Source organism: Lissotriton vulgaris, chromosome 4_1 (genome assembly GCF_964263255.1).
Source record: "Lissotriton vulgaris chromosome 4_1, aLisVul1.2, whole genome shotgun sequence".
Taxonomy (NCBI): Eukaryota; Metazoa; Chordata; class Amphibia; order Caudata; family Salamandridae; genus Lissotriton; species Lissotriton vulgaris.
In genome coordinates this window covers 1,739,944,805-1,739,960,721 of record NC_141691.1, presented here as the reverse complement: position 1 = coordinate 1,739,960,721, position 15,917 = coordinate 1,739,944,805, and the positions used below count along the sequence as shown (strand labels likewise).

At 48.7% G+C, this 15,917-nt stretch overlaps 1 protein-coding gene across 2 annotated transcripts in view; it reads right to left on the bottom strand.

The window, feature by feature from the left end:
• MATN2 (matrilin 2) overlaps nucleotides 1–15,917 on the bottom strand; it is a 565,117-nt gene that overhangs the window by 61,441 nt on the left and 487,759 nt on the right. The window lies entirely within an intron of this gene.

Sequence of the window (15,917 nt, the reverse complement as noted above, 5' to 3'; positions counted from 1 at the left end):
GTTACCCCTAGATTTCACCCAGAGACCACAAGGGGCGGTGCCACAACAAAGTGAAACAGAGGGTTTCATGAGCTTGTTTACTTCCATTAGCCTGCAGTGAACATAGACATTAGGTAGTCTTCTTCACAGTGGCAGCTGTTTGCTTTGGGCAAAGGGGCTCTACGCACCCAACTCCTTTCATAACCAACATGCCAATTTTCTCATTACTATTGTAATGACTACATTAGCAATTAGCAAATTCATTCTACCTGGCTGGCTATCACTCTCCGACTCTCGTTTCAGAGCGGGTGAACCAGCCAGGCACTTTTCACAGGCACACGCACTAGTGCACATGTGCCAACGCCAGATGCCCGGTCCGGCCAGTCTCGCATTGCGGTTGCCTTCAAATGGTGCCCCTCATCTACACATAGACCCTCTTTCATGCGTATTTAATTTATTTTATAGTGCTACTCATCCCAATTTTGAAGGGAAGGGTGTCGGAGTGTGTTACATCACCCACATATTATATAGAGACAATAACTCATATAAATGTGAAAGTCAATGTTTAGGAAATGCTACCTAAGATAATGGAGGTTGCAAGATGTAATCATACTTTAATCCATCATTCAGTCTTTTACCATTCATTCTGTCCTTCCATCTGTGTGCCCATCCATATCCATATTCAATCATTCACAAACATATCCATCACGTATCCTTCCATCTATCATTTCACTCATCCATCCCGCCATCGACCCTTTGACTCATCCATCCATCCACCCTTTCACCCAATCCATCTGTACACTCATCCATCCACTCTTTCACCCATCCATCTATTCACTCATTCATCCAGCCATTTACCTCACTCATCTGTCCATTGACCCTATAACTCATCCATCCTTTCACTCATTCATCCATTCTTTCTCTCATCCATCTACCCGTTCACTCCTTCATTCATCTATCAATCCTTTTGCCCATTTACCCTCCCTTTGACTCACTCATCCAGCCTTATATCCATCATTTCACTCATCCACCCATCCATCCATTCACCCAGCCACTTATCAATTCATCAATCCAGCCAACATTTCACTCATCTATCCATTCATTCACTCGCCCATCATCCACCCTTTCACTCATCCATCCATCCTTTTACCCATCTATCTGTTTACCTTTTCTCTCATCCATCCATCCCTCCACTCACTCATCCATCCATCCATTCTTTCTCTCACAATCCATCCATCCATTCTACCTCTCATTTATCCATTCACCCTTTCACTAATCCATCCAGCCAGCCATCCACCCATCTCTTCACTTACTTACTAACCCACCTTTCACATTAATTGTGAGCTGAGAGTTTGGCTGCAGAGTTGCTGACAGAATAGACCAATCAAAAACTCCACCCTTGCTGTAGTTCCTAAAGCAAGGGGTGGGGTGGGGGTGTTTCACTATGCCCCTGCACATAGGCAATTTGAAAAAGTGGAAGTCATGAGTCATGCATGATGCACAGTGCCAGAACATGAAGCGACTCTGACTTGGTGTTGTTTCCAGAGCTTTAAGTGGGATGGAAAATCTGGGGGGTTCTCTCTAAAGGGGGTGATCGATGTAATTAAGGGCGTGACTTAAAACACATAAGTTAAAAATGTGTCCTTAGCATAGTGTGCCGCCCGACTGGTATGTATATAATACAAGAAGTTAACAATACACCTACAACAAGCCTTGGCTATTGGCTTTGTCAATGGTTGTTAATTGCATACAATAAAAAAGCAGCAACCATGGCTTGGTTGAATATAATATTGAAAAGGCATCAGTTCTAAAATGATGAGACTGCGAAAAAACTATAACCTCTTCTTTTTAACTTGTTTTGCCCCCTTCTTTTCATGAACTGTATTCTCACGTAGCAGCATGGGCGTTTTCGTACATTCCTTCCATCTAACAGAATGCCCTGCCCTAGACCGGGGCTGGAGGAGGCCAACACATGCAGTAACAGCCCAGACCGGCTCATTGTCATTCTGTATGTGGGAATCAGCCGCATACGGAATGATGACTAGGGCGGGGTGGGGCTGCTCTTGTGCTCAGAGGAGCACGAGGCGGCCCCATCAGGGAGCTGAGGCTTCTAACAGGGATCAGCGCTACTCCCCAATGCCCAACATTACGGACAAAAGGCGCCTGTAAAAGGGATCGCCACGTACAACGGACGTGAGGTCTAAATTCAGACGGTCTGTGAAATTTATGGAAGTTGGTCACCCTATCGTCCTATCCTTACGACCTTTCCCCTCTGGGCCCTCTGCGACCTGCTGCAGACAGTGTGCTACATTGGAAGTGGGCCGGTCACTGAAACCTTTCGCCAGATGCCTGGCCTAGCTTAGCTTAAGAGCTTCTTGACCCGACCCAAAACCATTACCAAAGCGTAACTTAACCACATTGTGCACCTTACGCGGAGCATTCACAGAGACGACACAGGCGCAGCGACCCTTCGGGCCTGAACACCTCGAGCTGCCTCCTTCCTTTCCCAAAGTCACTGTTAAAATGCACCAGGCCAGAGCCACACCCAGAAAGATACTTTCTAAACCGAGAGGAGGAGCAACAAAGTCATTTTGTAACTGGAACCCAAAGCCTTTAGCCTATCAAACTGATACATGCCTTGCTGACTTCGAAGGTGCGGTTATTATGCATTTTGCTTGATTTGTTATCACTTCAAACTTATATTAGGTCAGATTTTGAGAATGTGTTGTCATTTTGAAGGCCATGTGGCACTAATATGAACAGTGTGCATGCTACTGTGTGCACAGGGCATGCAGTAGGTGACATAGCAAGATTCTAGAACTCCAGAGGAGACATAAAAAACACTTTTAATATGAATGTTTGTATTTAAGTGGAGAGGACAGCTTCGGAACATTACTCATGAGAAAAACTTGCAATGCTTTTTTGAGGAAATAGTAGATTCTACACCAGGATATTCATTTATAGAATGTGGTAAATAAATATTTACCGTATACTGAATTTCTATGCGGTATAAGTTCAATAAAATAGCTCAATCAAATGAGAGGCAGAGTCCGTGGCATCTGAGTTTATAAGGGTTTTATTCCATGTAATGGAATGGTTCGAACCATGGTATCGTGTTCCTTTACCTCGAAGGTTCAGGAAGGGATAGACAATGCTTTATTAACAGTGCACAATATATATAGTAAATGCATACAATGGTGATGGATACAGAAGGCGTAACAGCTGAAAGAAACGAGATAAGAACACATGTGCGTAACAGGAGGCGTGCACGAGGGGGTACACGGAGGTGTGTGCTAGAAACGTCACATGAAAGTGTCACAAGTGGGTGGATTCATAGAAGAATCCTGCAGTGTCAGCAGAAATATATGGCTGGATGCGCGCGCAGGCAACATGACGTGTGATTGACGTGGAACTGGAGGGTGAAGGGGACTTGACATTTAGCACTATAAGGGGAAACAGAAGTGTGGCGTGTCAGAACAACCTAAACCCAAATCATATCTGATATCTTGTGTTTGGAGAACTGTTTTATCTTGAAGGAAAGGTCTGTCGGGTAGAGGCTATTCTATACTGACTGCTAGTGCGTGCATATGTGTCTACATATCTACGTGTCTACGTGTAATGCGAGGGGCCATGGGCCTACCATGGTAACGGGAGCTATGAATTACTTGCACGGAGACAGAAAGACCGGGCCCTTTGCTCTGCAGCTGGGGAGGTGTTTACCTAAATCTCTAGACAGGAATGTATTTCGAGGAGCGGAGCAGATAGCTTGAAGGCTGAATACTGTCTTGGCAGGCAAGCAGGCCGAGCCGGGCACCGCCCGCCACGCAGGGAGTAAGGCAAGGGTCATGGATGCAGATCCAGGCTGCAGCTTTCAGAGGCAGAAGGCAGAAAGGGCTCGATGGCAGAAATCAGGGCCTAGCTCGCTAGAGCCAGGAAAACGTGAAAGTGCACCATGTAAAGACGGTGGCACGGCATACTTAGGAACTGAATTATCGATCCATTCATGGTGGATCTGAAAGAGGACTTGTTAACGTTGGACGCAAATGTATTTGCGTCTTCATATCTGGTCATGGAGGGAAATTACATGTACTTGAAGCACGTACACGGAACCGTTGGGGTACATAGTAGGGGACACAATTGACCATAAAAATTCCATTACCTCATTCCCTCCTTGTCCCCTACGGACCCTTCATGATATATCAATCTTCATTAGTTCATCAATTTGTTCATATAGCATCATTTGCTCTTCCTTTTTCTGCCGGGATTTAGAACCTGAACTTGGATGGGGAATGCATGATGTGGCGCACAAGCCGCAAATCGCTGGCCCACACTGTAAACATAGACAACAACTGAATACTATGAGAAGGGCTATTCCGAGGAAGGATAGGACTTTCCATCCCCAGGCTGATAACACGCTCCAGAGCCAACCGGACCAAGTCCAGGTGCCTGGATTCTGGTGTATCTGACTTGCAATCTTGTGGAGACGGGTTATGGCTCTATATACTGATGGTGCGTTTTCTGGAATGAAAACACAGCAACTCGATCCGATGACTCTACAAGCTCCGCCCCTATCGGCCAGGATGACGTCAAGAACGAGACGATTTTGAAGAACAACAAGTCTCATAGCAGACTGTTCCTCTGTTAGATTGCCTAAGGCGGAAGTAGTTTCATTTACTACTGCTTCAAGGGTTCTGGTTAATTTACGTATCAATTTACTATTCGAGACAGTACCTAAATAGGGAAAGAAACGTTTATTGAAGTCTGTGTATTGTTCCCATGCCGTTTCAGTATAGTCGACAATCGGGAGATCTCTCTTGGATCTACTGTGTACTAGATGGGAGTCCCTATGATAATCAGGGGGGGCTAGGAAAACAGGTGGCAGAAGGAATGCAATGTAACAAGTACCATCCCAATCTAGAGGTAAGCGTATATAAGCTGTATGACCACAAATGAAATAGGAATGGCGGGAAGCTTTGAATGTAGACTTGCCCTTATCACTGAATTCGATCACAGTAGTACATTCACTATGACCTAGGTATACTGAACCATTCTTTCTGACACATAATTCACCTTTGACTGGTAATACTGACATGGCGGGTAAGTCTGGTTTTGTATCGGACTGGACATTCAGAATCATGAGGTTAAGTGTAAAATTACCTAATCCATATACTTCGTTTTCTAGATCGGTCCCTGTCCGTTGTGGAAGACCCTCCTTGTCAGGGAAACATGCTTTATGCATAACTGTGTTCAGATTTCCCCATACCCAATTGCCCTGGTAAACTATGGAATCAGAATCTAGAGAATTTATTAAACTAAACCATGCACCACAGGAACCATTGTGTGTAAATGGATACGGAAAGAGGGGCAGAACTCCCTTGTATTTCTGATAGGGAGGGAGTCGGCCACATATCCAACAATTGGTAGCGTTGCTGGTCTGATGGGAATGATGTAACATACTGATGAAGGTATTGTTGCGCAGCGCAAGTCGATATGATAACTCGTGAGGGGGCAATTCACTAAAAGTATGCTCAACAGTGTCATTTGAGGAAGAATGTGCACGTATAGAAATAGGAAAGTACATGTGTAACAATAGGCTTGTAATAATAATCATAAGACTCAGGAAAAACATAATCAATAATGTCACAATGCAGTGGCTGCGGAGAGATTTACAATATTTTTGTTTCTTGATCTGTTTCTGTCTATCTCTCTCTCTATTGGGGTCTAACTTGTACATTCAGGAACCTGTCTAACCGCTTCACCTAGGGGAGGACTTAAACAATTAAACTGTCTGACTTGCTAGACCTTAATTTCATTCGAAATTCTTGAGAAGGAGTTTTCTCTACCAGGGGGAGTTTAGTGTCAGTCTCTGGAATGGGGCAGGGCTGGGAGTCTGTACTTGGCGGAAGTCCATGGCATTTCTTGATGTGACTCGAGTGGAGCCAGCCTTTGCGGCCCTCCACTTTCACTGCTGTCCTTGTAGTTAATAAAACAAGCTTCGGCTCCTGCCAGCGGGGCTCCAGCGGACTCCTCCTATCGAAATTCCGGATGTAGACTAGATCTCCAGGGACGATCTCGTGTGGCTTCACCTCGGTGTTGTCGGGAAAGGCTGCAGCTACCTGTGAACGACATGATTGTAGTGCAGACATCAAGGAGGCAAGGTAATCTGTCAGCATATTACAGTCAACATCTGTGATCTTGCGAGGCAGAGGCGTCCCCCACATATTCGGTGGCCTGCCAAAGACCACCTCGTACGGGGATAGCCCTGTTCTTGAGTGTGCTATCATTCTCATATGAAAAAGAGCAACTGGTAAAGCTACTATCCAATCTACGCCTTTCTCTTTACACACTTTGGCGAGATGTGTTTTCAGGGTCTGATTGTGTCTCTCTACGAGACCTGCTGCCTCGGGATGTCGGACACAGTGGAACTTCCACTGATATCCTAGCAGGAGTGATACCTGCCTCATGAGCTCGGACGAGAATGGCTGACCATTATCTGAGTACACGATACGGGGCAAACCATACCGTGGCAAGAATTCACGTACCAGCTGTTTGGCAGTGGTCGGAGCAGTGTAATCAGGGACTGGATATGCTTCTGTCCATCGGGAAAGTGCACATACAACTACGAGGACATACTTGAATCCTCGACAACGTTCCATCTGGATATAATCCATCTGGAGGACTTCAAAAGGGTGATCGGGAGGATGAAATCCACCTTGCTCTACGGGAATGCCTTTACCTGGGTTGAACTGACAACAGATCATGCAAGTACGCACTTTCTGTTTTGCTGCTGCTCGTAAATGCTCATTGAACCAAAGGTTTTGAATACTGTCTAACATGGCTTTTTCTCCTAAATGTGCAGGACTATGTGCTGTGTTAATGATAACTTGAACCATAGAGTCGGGGAGAAATCATGTGGCTTTTCCCTTCGTCACCCATCCTTGTTCTGTCTGTACCCCTCCTAGTTCAGTCCATTTCTTGATTTCGTCTGGTGTAGCATGTGTCTGTATGTCAATTACATCTAGGGCGGGATCCCTAACTGTCATGCAATGTGTCGGTGTCGGGACTACTGTCTTTGTCATATCAGTTGTGTGAGTATGAGTCTGAGCTGTATGCTTGGCTGTTTGATCTGCCAGGTCATTACCCTGGGAAATGGTATCTGTAACTTTCGTATGTGCTTTGCACTTCATGATGGCTATAGCTGTAGGCAAATGTATTGCTTCTAACAAAGCTTGAATGAGGGGACCGTGCTGGATCTTGGCACCGTGAGAGGTCAAAAACCTCTTTCTTGCCAGAGGACACCGAAGTCGTGTACGACTCCGAATGCATAACGTGAATCCGTGTATATGTTAACTCTCTTATTCTTTGCTTGCATACAGGCTTGAGTCAGAGCAATGAGCTCTGCTGCTTGGGCTGACAAGGTGTCAATGCGATGTGTTTCTATGACTTCTGTTTCTGTCGTGACTGCATATGCGGCCACTAACTCTCCTGTACTTGTTCTCATACATGAACCATCCACATAAAGTGTCAGGTCTGGATCTGGTAATGCGATATCTGTCAAGTCTTGTCTGGGTTTCGTCGTAATGGTAATGACTTCAACACAATCATGTGCCAAAGGGTCTGTCTCACTTAATGGCAAAAGTGTAGCAGGATTCAATGTATTGCAACGTCTGATTTCTATGTGTGGCTGAAACAATGTCAATTCATAACCTGTCAGTCGTGCTATAGTCAAGTGCTGAGTCTGGGTACGGTTTAAAAGAACTTCCACGGAATGTGGAACTTGTACTGTCAATTGATGTCCTAACACTGTGGAATCACTTTGTCTGATTGCTAGAGCTGTTGCTGCTACAGATTTCAAGCACGCAGGCAGAGCCTGGGCTACTGGATCTAATGTACTAGAAAAATAAGCACACGGTTTGTGTGAACCTGCTTGATCCTGGGTGAGTACTAACAATGCAGTACCTTCGCGTTCTGTGACAAAAAGTGTAAAAGGCTTGCTGTAACATGGTGTTGCTAAAACAGGTGCTTGACATAAGGCTTTCTTTAATTCATCAAGAGCTTGTGTATGTTCCTGAGTCCAAGGGAGGACAGTCAATGTCGCTGCCTCCCGAGTTGTCAACTGTATGAGTGGCTTGGCTAGAAATGCGTACTGAGGGATCCATTGTCTACAGTAAGAAGTGAGGCCTATAAAGGCCCGTACCTCCTTTTGTGTCTTGGGTTGTGTCATGTTTACAATTAACTGGATGCGGTCAGGTGTTAGCTGTCTCCCCCTCTTGGACAGCAAGTGCCCAAGGTACACCACTTGCTGGGCACAGAATTGTAGCTTCGAAGGAGACACCTTGTGTCCCTTGTCAGCCAGGAAATACAGGACTGTCAGTGATGCTTGTTCACAATCTGGTTCACTTCGGGCGGTGATCAATAGATCATCGACGTACTGTAGTAGGGCGGTGTTAGCAGGCATGTGAATACTGTCAAGCTGTCTTTTCAATGCTTGGCTATAGATGCTGGGGCTTTCTGTGAATCCTTGAGGTGCGCGTGTAAATTTGAAGCTACGGCCATTTAAACAGAATCCGAAAAGATATTGGCTTTCCGGATCAATGGGGACACTAAAGAAGGCGTTCTTCAGATCAATTACAGTAAAGAACGTTGCCTCAGAATCAATAGCTGTCAATAAAGAAGAGATGTCTGGAACCACAGGGTACTGCGGTACAATGCATTTATTCAATTCTCGCAAATCGATCACTAATCGATAAACTGGAGGTGCATTCGGATCAGTGCGTTTAAGAATCGGAATGATAGGGGAATTACAAACGTTGGAGTCGGTTTCTACAACCACTCCTTGTGCAATGAGCTCGTCAATGATTTTCAGTAAAGCCACTACAGCATCAGGTGGTAACTTGTATTGTCGGATTCGTGGTAGTACCACTCCTTGTTTGAGTGTAACTCGATATGGTGTAATGTGCATACAACCTACATCAGTGGGGCCTTGTGCCCATAAATGTGCAGGAACATTCTGTAATCTGGAATCAATATCTCTCAACACATAGTGACCCTTAAAGTCACGCAGAAACAGTCTTACTCCTTCCGGAAAACAACAAATTACTGCTCCTAGAGCTTTCAGTGTCTTGATACCTAACAAGTTTTCTGGACATGATTTTGTGAGCAACAAATCTGTAGTACGTGACAATGGACCAACTGCAAGGGGAACTGGTTTTGAAACTTCATTAACAATGGGCCTTCCTGAAAATCCAAGGGAAACATTCTGTGAGCCTGAGAGGGGATCCCCTGGAACCTCGTCGTGACTGATTGTCGTTCTGCTTGCCCCTGTGTCAATCAAAAACTTTCTATCCTTTCCTAATACTTGACTATATACATAAGGACCCTCTTGATCTACAGGAACCTCAATAAGAGGCAAGCCAACCTCCCTCTCTAGGCTGTTTCATGTGTATCGCTGATAATCGGGATAGTCGGATTGTGCATATTGGTACATCTGCTGCATTGCATGTTGTGTGGTGGCAATGGGTTGTGGCTGTGGTACCGCTACGGTCTGTTGTGGAATCTGCATAGGCTGAACATTCTGTGAAACGTGTTGTTGGACCTGGTCCTGTCTAGGAGGAAGCGGTCTCTCTTTAGTTTTACCTGTGGCTATGTTGTGCTTCAAAACTGCACAATCGTTTACATAGTGACCTGGCTGTTTACAATAGTTGCATGTCCCTTTAACAGGAGCTGCCGAATTATTGGACTGTGTCATACCCTTTTTCTGACCGTCAGCTGGAACTGACTGAGCAACTAGCATTTTCATTTTCGTGTCCTTCATACGTCTTTGTTCGTGATCATGTTCTTCCCTGATTCTGTTCTGGTGGTACTGTAACATCTGTAACATTTGGGAAGGCGTGTTTGCTTGCCATGTACTTTCGACTTTCAATACACGGTTCTTAACCTGGGGCAGGGAATTTTCGACTAATTTGCTTACAAAAAGATGTGGGTATGACTCGATACTTGCTTTCAGGCCACTATTAATAATAAAACATTTCTCAAATCGGGAATAAAAATCACTAGTGTCTTCATCGGGTTTCTGTTTGCAGGCTGAGATTGCATCCCAGTCCTCCTTTTTAGTTGCTAACAAACGTAGCAAAACCTGTACTAACAAACCTGGTAATGCTTTAGTTTTATCCCCAAGCCCTAAACCTGGGGTACGACCAGTCTCTTCAGTTTCTAATGCAACCCAATCAATCTTTTGGTCTCCCACCTCCCATTCTTTTTCTTTGAGTTTCTCGTAAATACCGGCAGGCAATAATACTTTCAATATCTTCATAATGTCGGGATAGGTGTAATCTCCCATGAGTAACATGTCTTTTATTTCACGGTGAAAACCTGCAGGGTCCTTATCATGACTAGGCACTATTTTCTTCATTTCCAATAATTCCATTTTAGTTATGGGCGTGTACACATACACACGTGTAAGAGTATCATCAGTGTTCCTGACTGGATGTACTTCTCGTAAAGGATTCTGTTTGTCAAAGTCAAAGTGAAATGGCTTCCTGACTGGGGGTGGGACGGAAACAAGATGTGGAGTCAAGAAGGTTCTATATTTGTGACGTTGTTCTAAAATTGTTTCAATTAAATCGGTACCTAGACCTCTCCATCTTCTCAGGAGTAAGTCTTGCAGTAAATTATATAACGGACCTGGATCAGATGCTTCGTTTTCATACTGTATGATGAGGTGTTGGGTCATGTATATACCAGCTAGTCGCTGTTCTTCTGGAGTAAGACTTAAAAATGTTTGCACTACTGAATCATCTTTATATATGCTATCATCTCCGGCCCACTGTACTGCGGACCGGGCTAGTTCCTGATCACGTAGAGTATTGAGTTTGTGATAACCTACTCTTTCTTTCAGTACTTTGTCAGCAACCTGGAATACATGTTCAAGGGTACATCGCTCTGGTATCGGGCAAAGGTAACGTTTCTTGTTTTCTAAACGAATGGGTCTATCGATATGATACGGTCTAAGGAGTTTCTCTCTACCTACATATGCCATCATGTCTCTACTTGCTAGTTGCGAAATTTCTGCTGTCTTCTCTGGTTCATCCTCCTGTGAGGAGTCCTGATCGTCTGATTCGAGTGGCTCTTCAGACTCTCGACGGACATGTATTGCTATTATTTCTTTACGAATCTTTCTGACCATAGCATGTACACATCTCTCTTTATCATGTTTACCATCAGCAATATTCTGACTCCATCTATTCAATCTATCCATCTCATCTTGCGGAAAGCCTGTCTGATCTTGTTCCCTTATCAAACAATTAACCAAAAATCGCATAATTAAACCTTTGTTCTCAACTTTCTGACGTGACATGGCTTCACCAACACACTCTGATCCTTCTCCTGTTCTAATAAAATGATACATATGGTCTAGATGGTCTGGCATTTTTGGTAACAATTGTAAATATTCTGTAACACGTCTTAAACTCAGGGAAGCTAACAGCATGGGCCCTGTTTTACCAGGCACTGTGTCATATCTACAATCTGTGAGCTGTTCTCTAAGCTTTTCGGCTGGGGCACCTTTAGGTGTTCGCGACATTGCGAATTCTCTCATTGTCACTCGTTGTAACTGTGGCGGGGTGCGGTAACCTATAGTAGCACCTCCTGAAGCGGAGGCTTGGGCATAACCTGACTGTAAGGTCGGTCTCGGCTGTAACGTAGTTGGAACCTGGACCGTGCTAGACCCAAAAGGATTAAGCGGATTAATAGGGGGACCAACAGGTACGGGTGCAGGAAGCGGTGCAGGGAGGGTCGGTTGTTGCGGACCCGGGGGCAGATGATCATGGGGTAGGTTAAGGTCAGGGGGGGCGTGGCTTGGGCGCCGATGGCGATGGTCGCCTGAGAGCTCGGCTCCGGGACTGAGCCTGGATTTATCCTGAATATCGGAGGCTGAGGGGCACCCCAGACCCCGCATTCGGTTGAGCGAGGCGACGACACCCGCCCGAGGGCCCTGGTGAAGTTTGGTCGGAGGTGGCTTTGAAGAAATGCCGAAGTTTGCGGAGTGGCGGAGTGCGACCCAATATGGCGCCCGGACCCCTTTGTCCCCTGGATCGGACCTACGGAGTTGAGGAGGTCTCGCGGGTGTCGGTCGGCACCCGGCTTCACCAGCCTCAGGAGTTTTAGACATTAGACACTGGCCGGTTCGGACCCTCTACAGCGGGACCATACTCGATTGGACGTCCGGGCGGGTGCCCACGCACTGGAGGGCGCCGGGCACGGGCGCACTCAGCACTAGGCAGTGGTCGACACCGCGACTCCGCAACGGGCTGCGGGTTCCTTGCCGCCCCAACTACATGGATGGCGCGACGCTCGGGCGCCACAGGATAACCAGGGGAGCTGATGGCCCGTGCCCCAGAGCTGTGGTGGGTGAACGGGCCTGCCCGACTCGGAGACGGGTATCTCCGCCCCCTTATCGGTGCCCTCGGACGCCGTGGCGGTGGCGTGAGCCGAAGCGGCGGAGTCTCCACAGGCTCTGGAGAAGGAGATCGCCCATTCCGGACTGGAGAGCGGAATCCCGGGGAACACGTGCTGGACACTTGTCCACGGAGGTGACTACTCCGGATCCTTTGCGGAGAGCCCCTGGCAGCATGGGGAAACCTAGAGGAGCCAAGGGGTCCAGCCAGGCCACCTCGGACTCTGAGGCCCAGGACAAGGAAGAACATGGTGATCCTAAAAGACCTGGTGGCGCACCACTCCAGCAACAATTTGACCGTGTACTGGAGGCTATAGAGGCGACTCGGTCGGCCCTACAACAGGACATTGCCCAGGTGGCGACTGGCCTGGGTCTCCTTAGGGCAAACCATGGCAAGCTTTCGGACCGGGTCAAGGAGGTGGAGAGCACGGTGAGGACTATGGAACCGGCGCAGAGAACCCTGGCTGCGACGATAAAGGATGCCATGTCCCGAATCGAGACCCTCGAACGGAGGGCGGAAGATGCGGAAGGCCGAAATAGGAGGAATAACATTCGGGTAGTGGGCCTGCCGGAAAAGGTTGAGGAAGGCGACATGGTGCGCTACCTGGAGACCTGGCTCCGAGACACGGTGGTCCCGGAGGGCCTGTCCTCCTTCTATACTCTGGAACGTGCCCACAGAGTTCCAGCGCGACCCCCGCAACAGGGACGAGCCCCGAGGCCGGTGGTGGCGCGGTTGCTACATTTCCGGGACAGAGACCTGATCCTCAATGCCGCCAGACACAATGGCCCGTTCCAAGTTGCAAACAGCCAGGTGAATATCTTCCCTGACTATACCTACGAGACGCAGCGCAAGCGGTTCTCCTTCCTGGCGGTTAAGCGTGAACTCAGGAGTGAAGGCATCCAATATTCACTCCTATTTCCCGCGAGGCTCCGAGTCATTGTCGACGACAAAACCCAGTTCTTCGACACCCCGGAGGAGGCCTGTGACTGGCTCGAACTGTACCGAACAGGGAAGGATGGTTATAGCGCCTCGACCCATCAGGCGGAGGAGCCGGAACAAAGGAGGCGATCTAAAAGGGACAGGAACCGCCGCGGCCGCACAGGAGGACCCTCGACAGCGGAGACATCATCTGAGCGGAGGGGAGTGTTGGATGTTCTGTCGGAGCTGTCGAGAGCAAGGGGCGAAGTCATCGAAGAGGAGGAAGAAAACCCGGGTGCTCGGGGGGCTCCATCGGACTCGGAAGACTCAGTGGCAGACAGTACCCACACACCGGTGATCACACCGAAATCGGTGGAGGACCTTCTGGACGGTCAGGGGTAATGGGATCGGTTGCCTTGTTTTGGGTGGGGGCCCGGCAGGGGGGAGGCGGCTGCCGTCCTTTATTGCTGACAATGGGAGAGGGAGGGTCGGGAGGCTTCTGCTCTTGCCCCGAAAGAATTTGATACGGGGAGGCTCATGATAGTCCTAGTAGCCTGGGCGACGAGGGCCCACTGCCTCCGCTCAGCCCGCACCTGGCCCATAAGGCCCTCCTACGGTGGCGACCGTAGGGCTAGTGGGGTTTGTGGGGTTTTTGGGGTTGTTCTCCGTAGAAGTTTGGATGGGATCTAGATGGTGCAGTTTGGGTCCTGTTCTGGGGTGGTTGGGTGGGGGTTCTGTTGGGTTTTGGGGGGTTTGGTTTTGGTTGGGGAAAATGGCCGCCGACAGCGCTGGGAGGAACGATGTCTTTTCTTTGTGGGGACCCAGACGGGGGGACTGTGCAAGAACACTTTGGGACAATGGCTGATGTTGCTAACTTGAAATGTATTACTTGGAACGTGAGGGGGCTTCACACTATGTCCAGGCGTCACAAGGTCCACGCTTATTTAGTGCGTAGGGGAGTGCAAATGGCGCTGCTGCAGGAAACGCATCTGAACAAGGCGGAAGGGGCGGCGCTTCAGCGTAGGTGGCGAGGGCAGGTCTTCTCCACGGCGTACTCTGCTTATGCCAGGGGGGCGCTTATATGGATCAGGGCGGGAGTCCCCTTTCAAGTCACGAGGACAGTGTTGGACCCGGAGGGGCGCTTTGTGGCCATATCAGGGACGCTAGGAGGGAGGGACTTGAATGTTTGTTGTGTGTATGCCCCCAATATGGATCAGACTGCCTTCCTTTCCGGGTTATCGGGCTCGTTGGCCCACCTTTTCACCGGTCCCCTCCTGCTGGGGGGAGACTTTAACTCCGTGGTAGATGTAGATATGGACCGCTCGCATCCCCCGCTCCCCGACTCCCCGGTCCGGCGGGTGGCAAAGGGCCGTCGAGATTGGCAGACCCGATGGGGTTTGACGGACATCTGGAGGGCGCATCACCCCGCGTCTAGAGATTATTCGTACTTTTCGAGCCTTCATGAGCTGCATGTTAGACTGGATAGCTTTCTTGGTTCGTCCGAATTAGTCTCGTCGGCGGTCCGATCAGAGTATTTATCGCGGACCATTTCGGACCATAACCCCCTCCTACTGGACATTCGCTGGTTCCCTGGGACGCCAGCGGTACCCACCTGGAAGATGCGCCCCGAGATCCTTGAGGACAGTGTCTTCAAGGCAGACCTAGGGGAGAAAATCACGGATTATTTTGCATCCAACGGCGGTTCCGCGAGTACTAGGGCGCTCGAATGGGACGCTTTCAAGGTGGTGGTGAGGGGGTACTGTATCTCTAAGAGGGTGGGCATGCGGCGTGTTATCCTGGCTGATTTAGACGCAGCGGATCGGACGCTTCGCGAGCTCGAAATCAGCCGACCCGGACACCCGGAATTACAAACACGAACGGTAGAGGCGAGGGAGAGGGTGGCGGTGGAGGTCGAGCGGCTCCGCTGTTTCGATTATAAGGCCTACACGGTCCGATCTATAGCGGAGGGCGACAGATCGAGTGCATTACTGGCGTGGTTGGCCAACCGTACGCGCCAGTCCCAAACGACGACTGGGATGCGTGGGGCGGATGGGACAGAGGTGTACACCCAACCGGAGATTCTTACTTGCTTCCGGCATTATTACGAATGTTTATATCGCAGTCGCTCCGCACGCGACCCGGACCGGCTTGTTGACTATCTTTGCCCGCTGGAACTCCGCACGGTGGAACGAGAAGTGGCAGACGCCCTGGGATCTGACATAGGCTTGGGGGAGATCCGCGGGGCCATCAAACGGATGGCGAGGAACAAGACCCCGGGCCTGGATGGCCTGCCGGTGGAGTTCTATGCAGCTTATGCTGACCTTCTGGCCCCTCGTTTACTGGTGGTCTACAGAGAGGCGAAGAGGCTGGGTCGCCTCCCCGGCTCGATGTGTGAGGCGTTGGTGGTTCCTCTTCTCAAGCCAGGCCGAGACTCGTCTGACCCGGGGTCCTACCGTCCCCTCTCTATGTTGACGGTGGACTACAAGATATTGAGCAGCATCTTGGCCTCGAGGCTGTTGGGACACATGCGTTCCCTAGTACACGAGGACCAAGCCGGTTTCATCC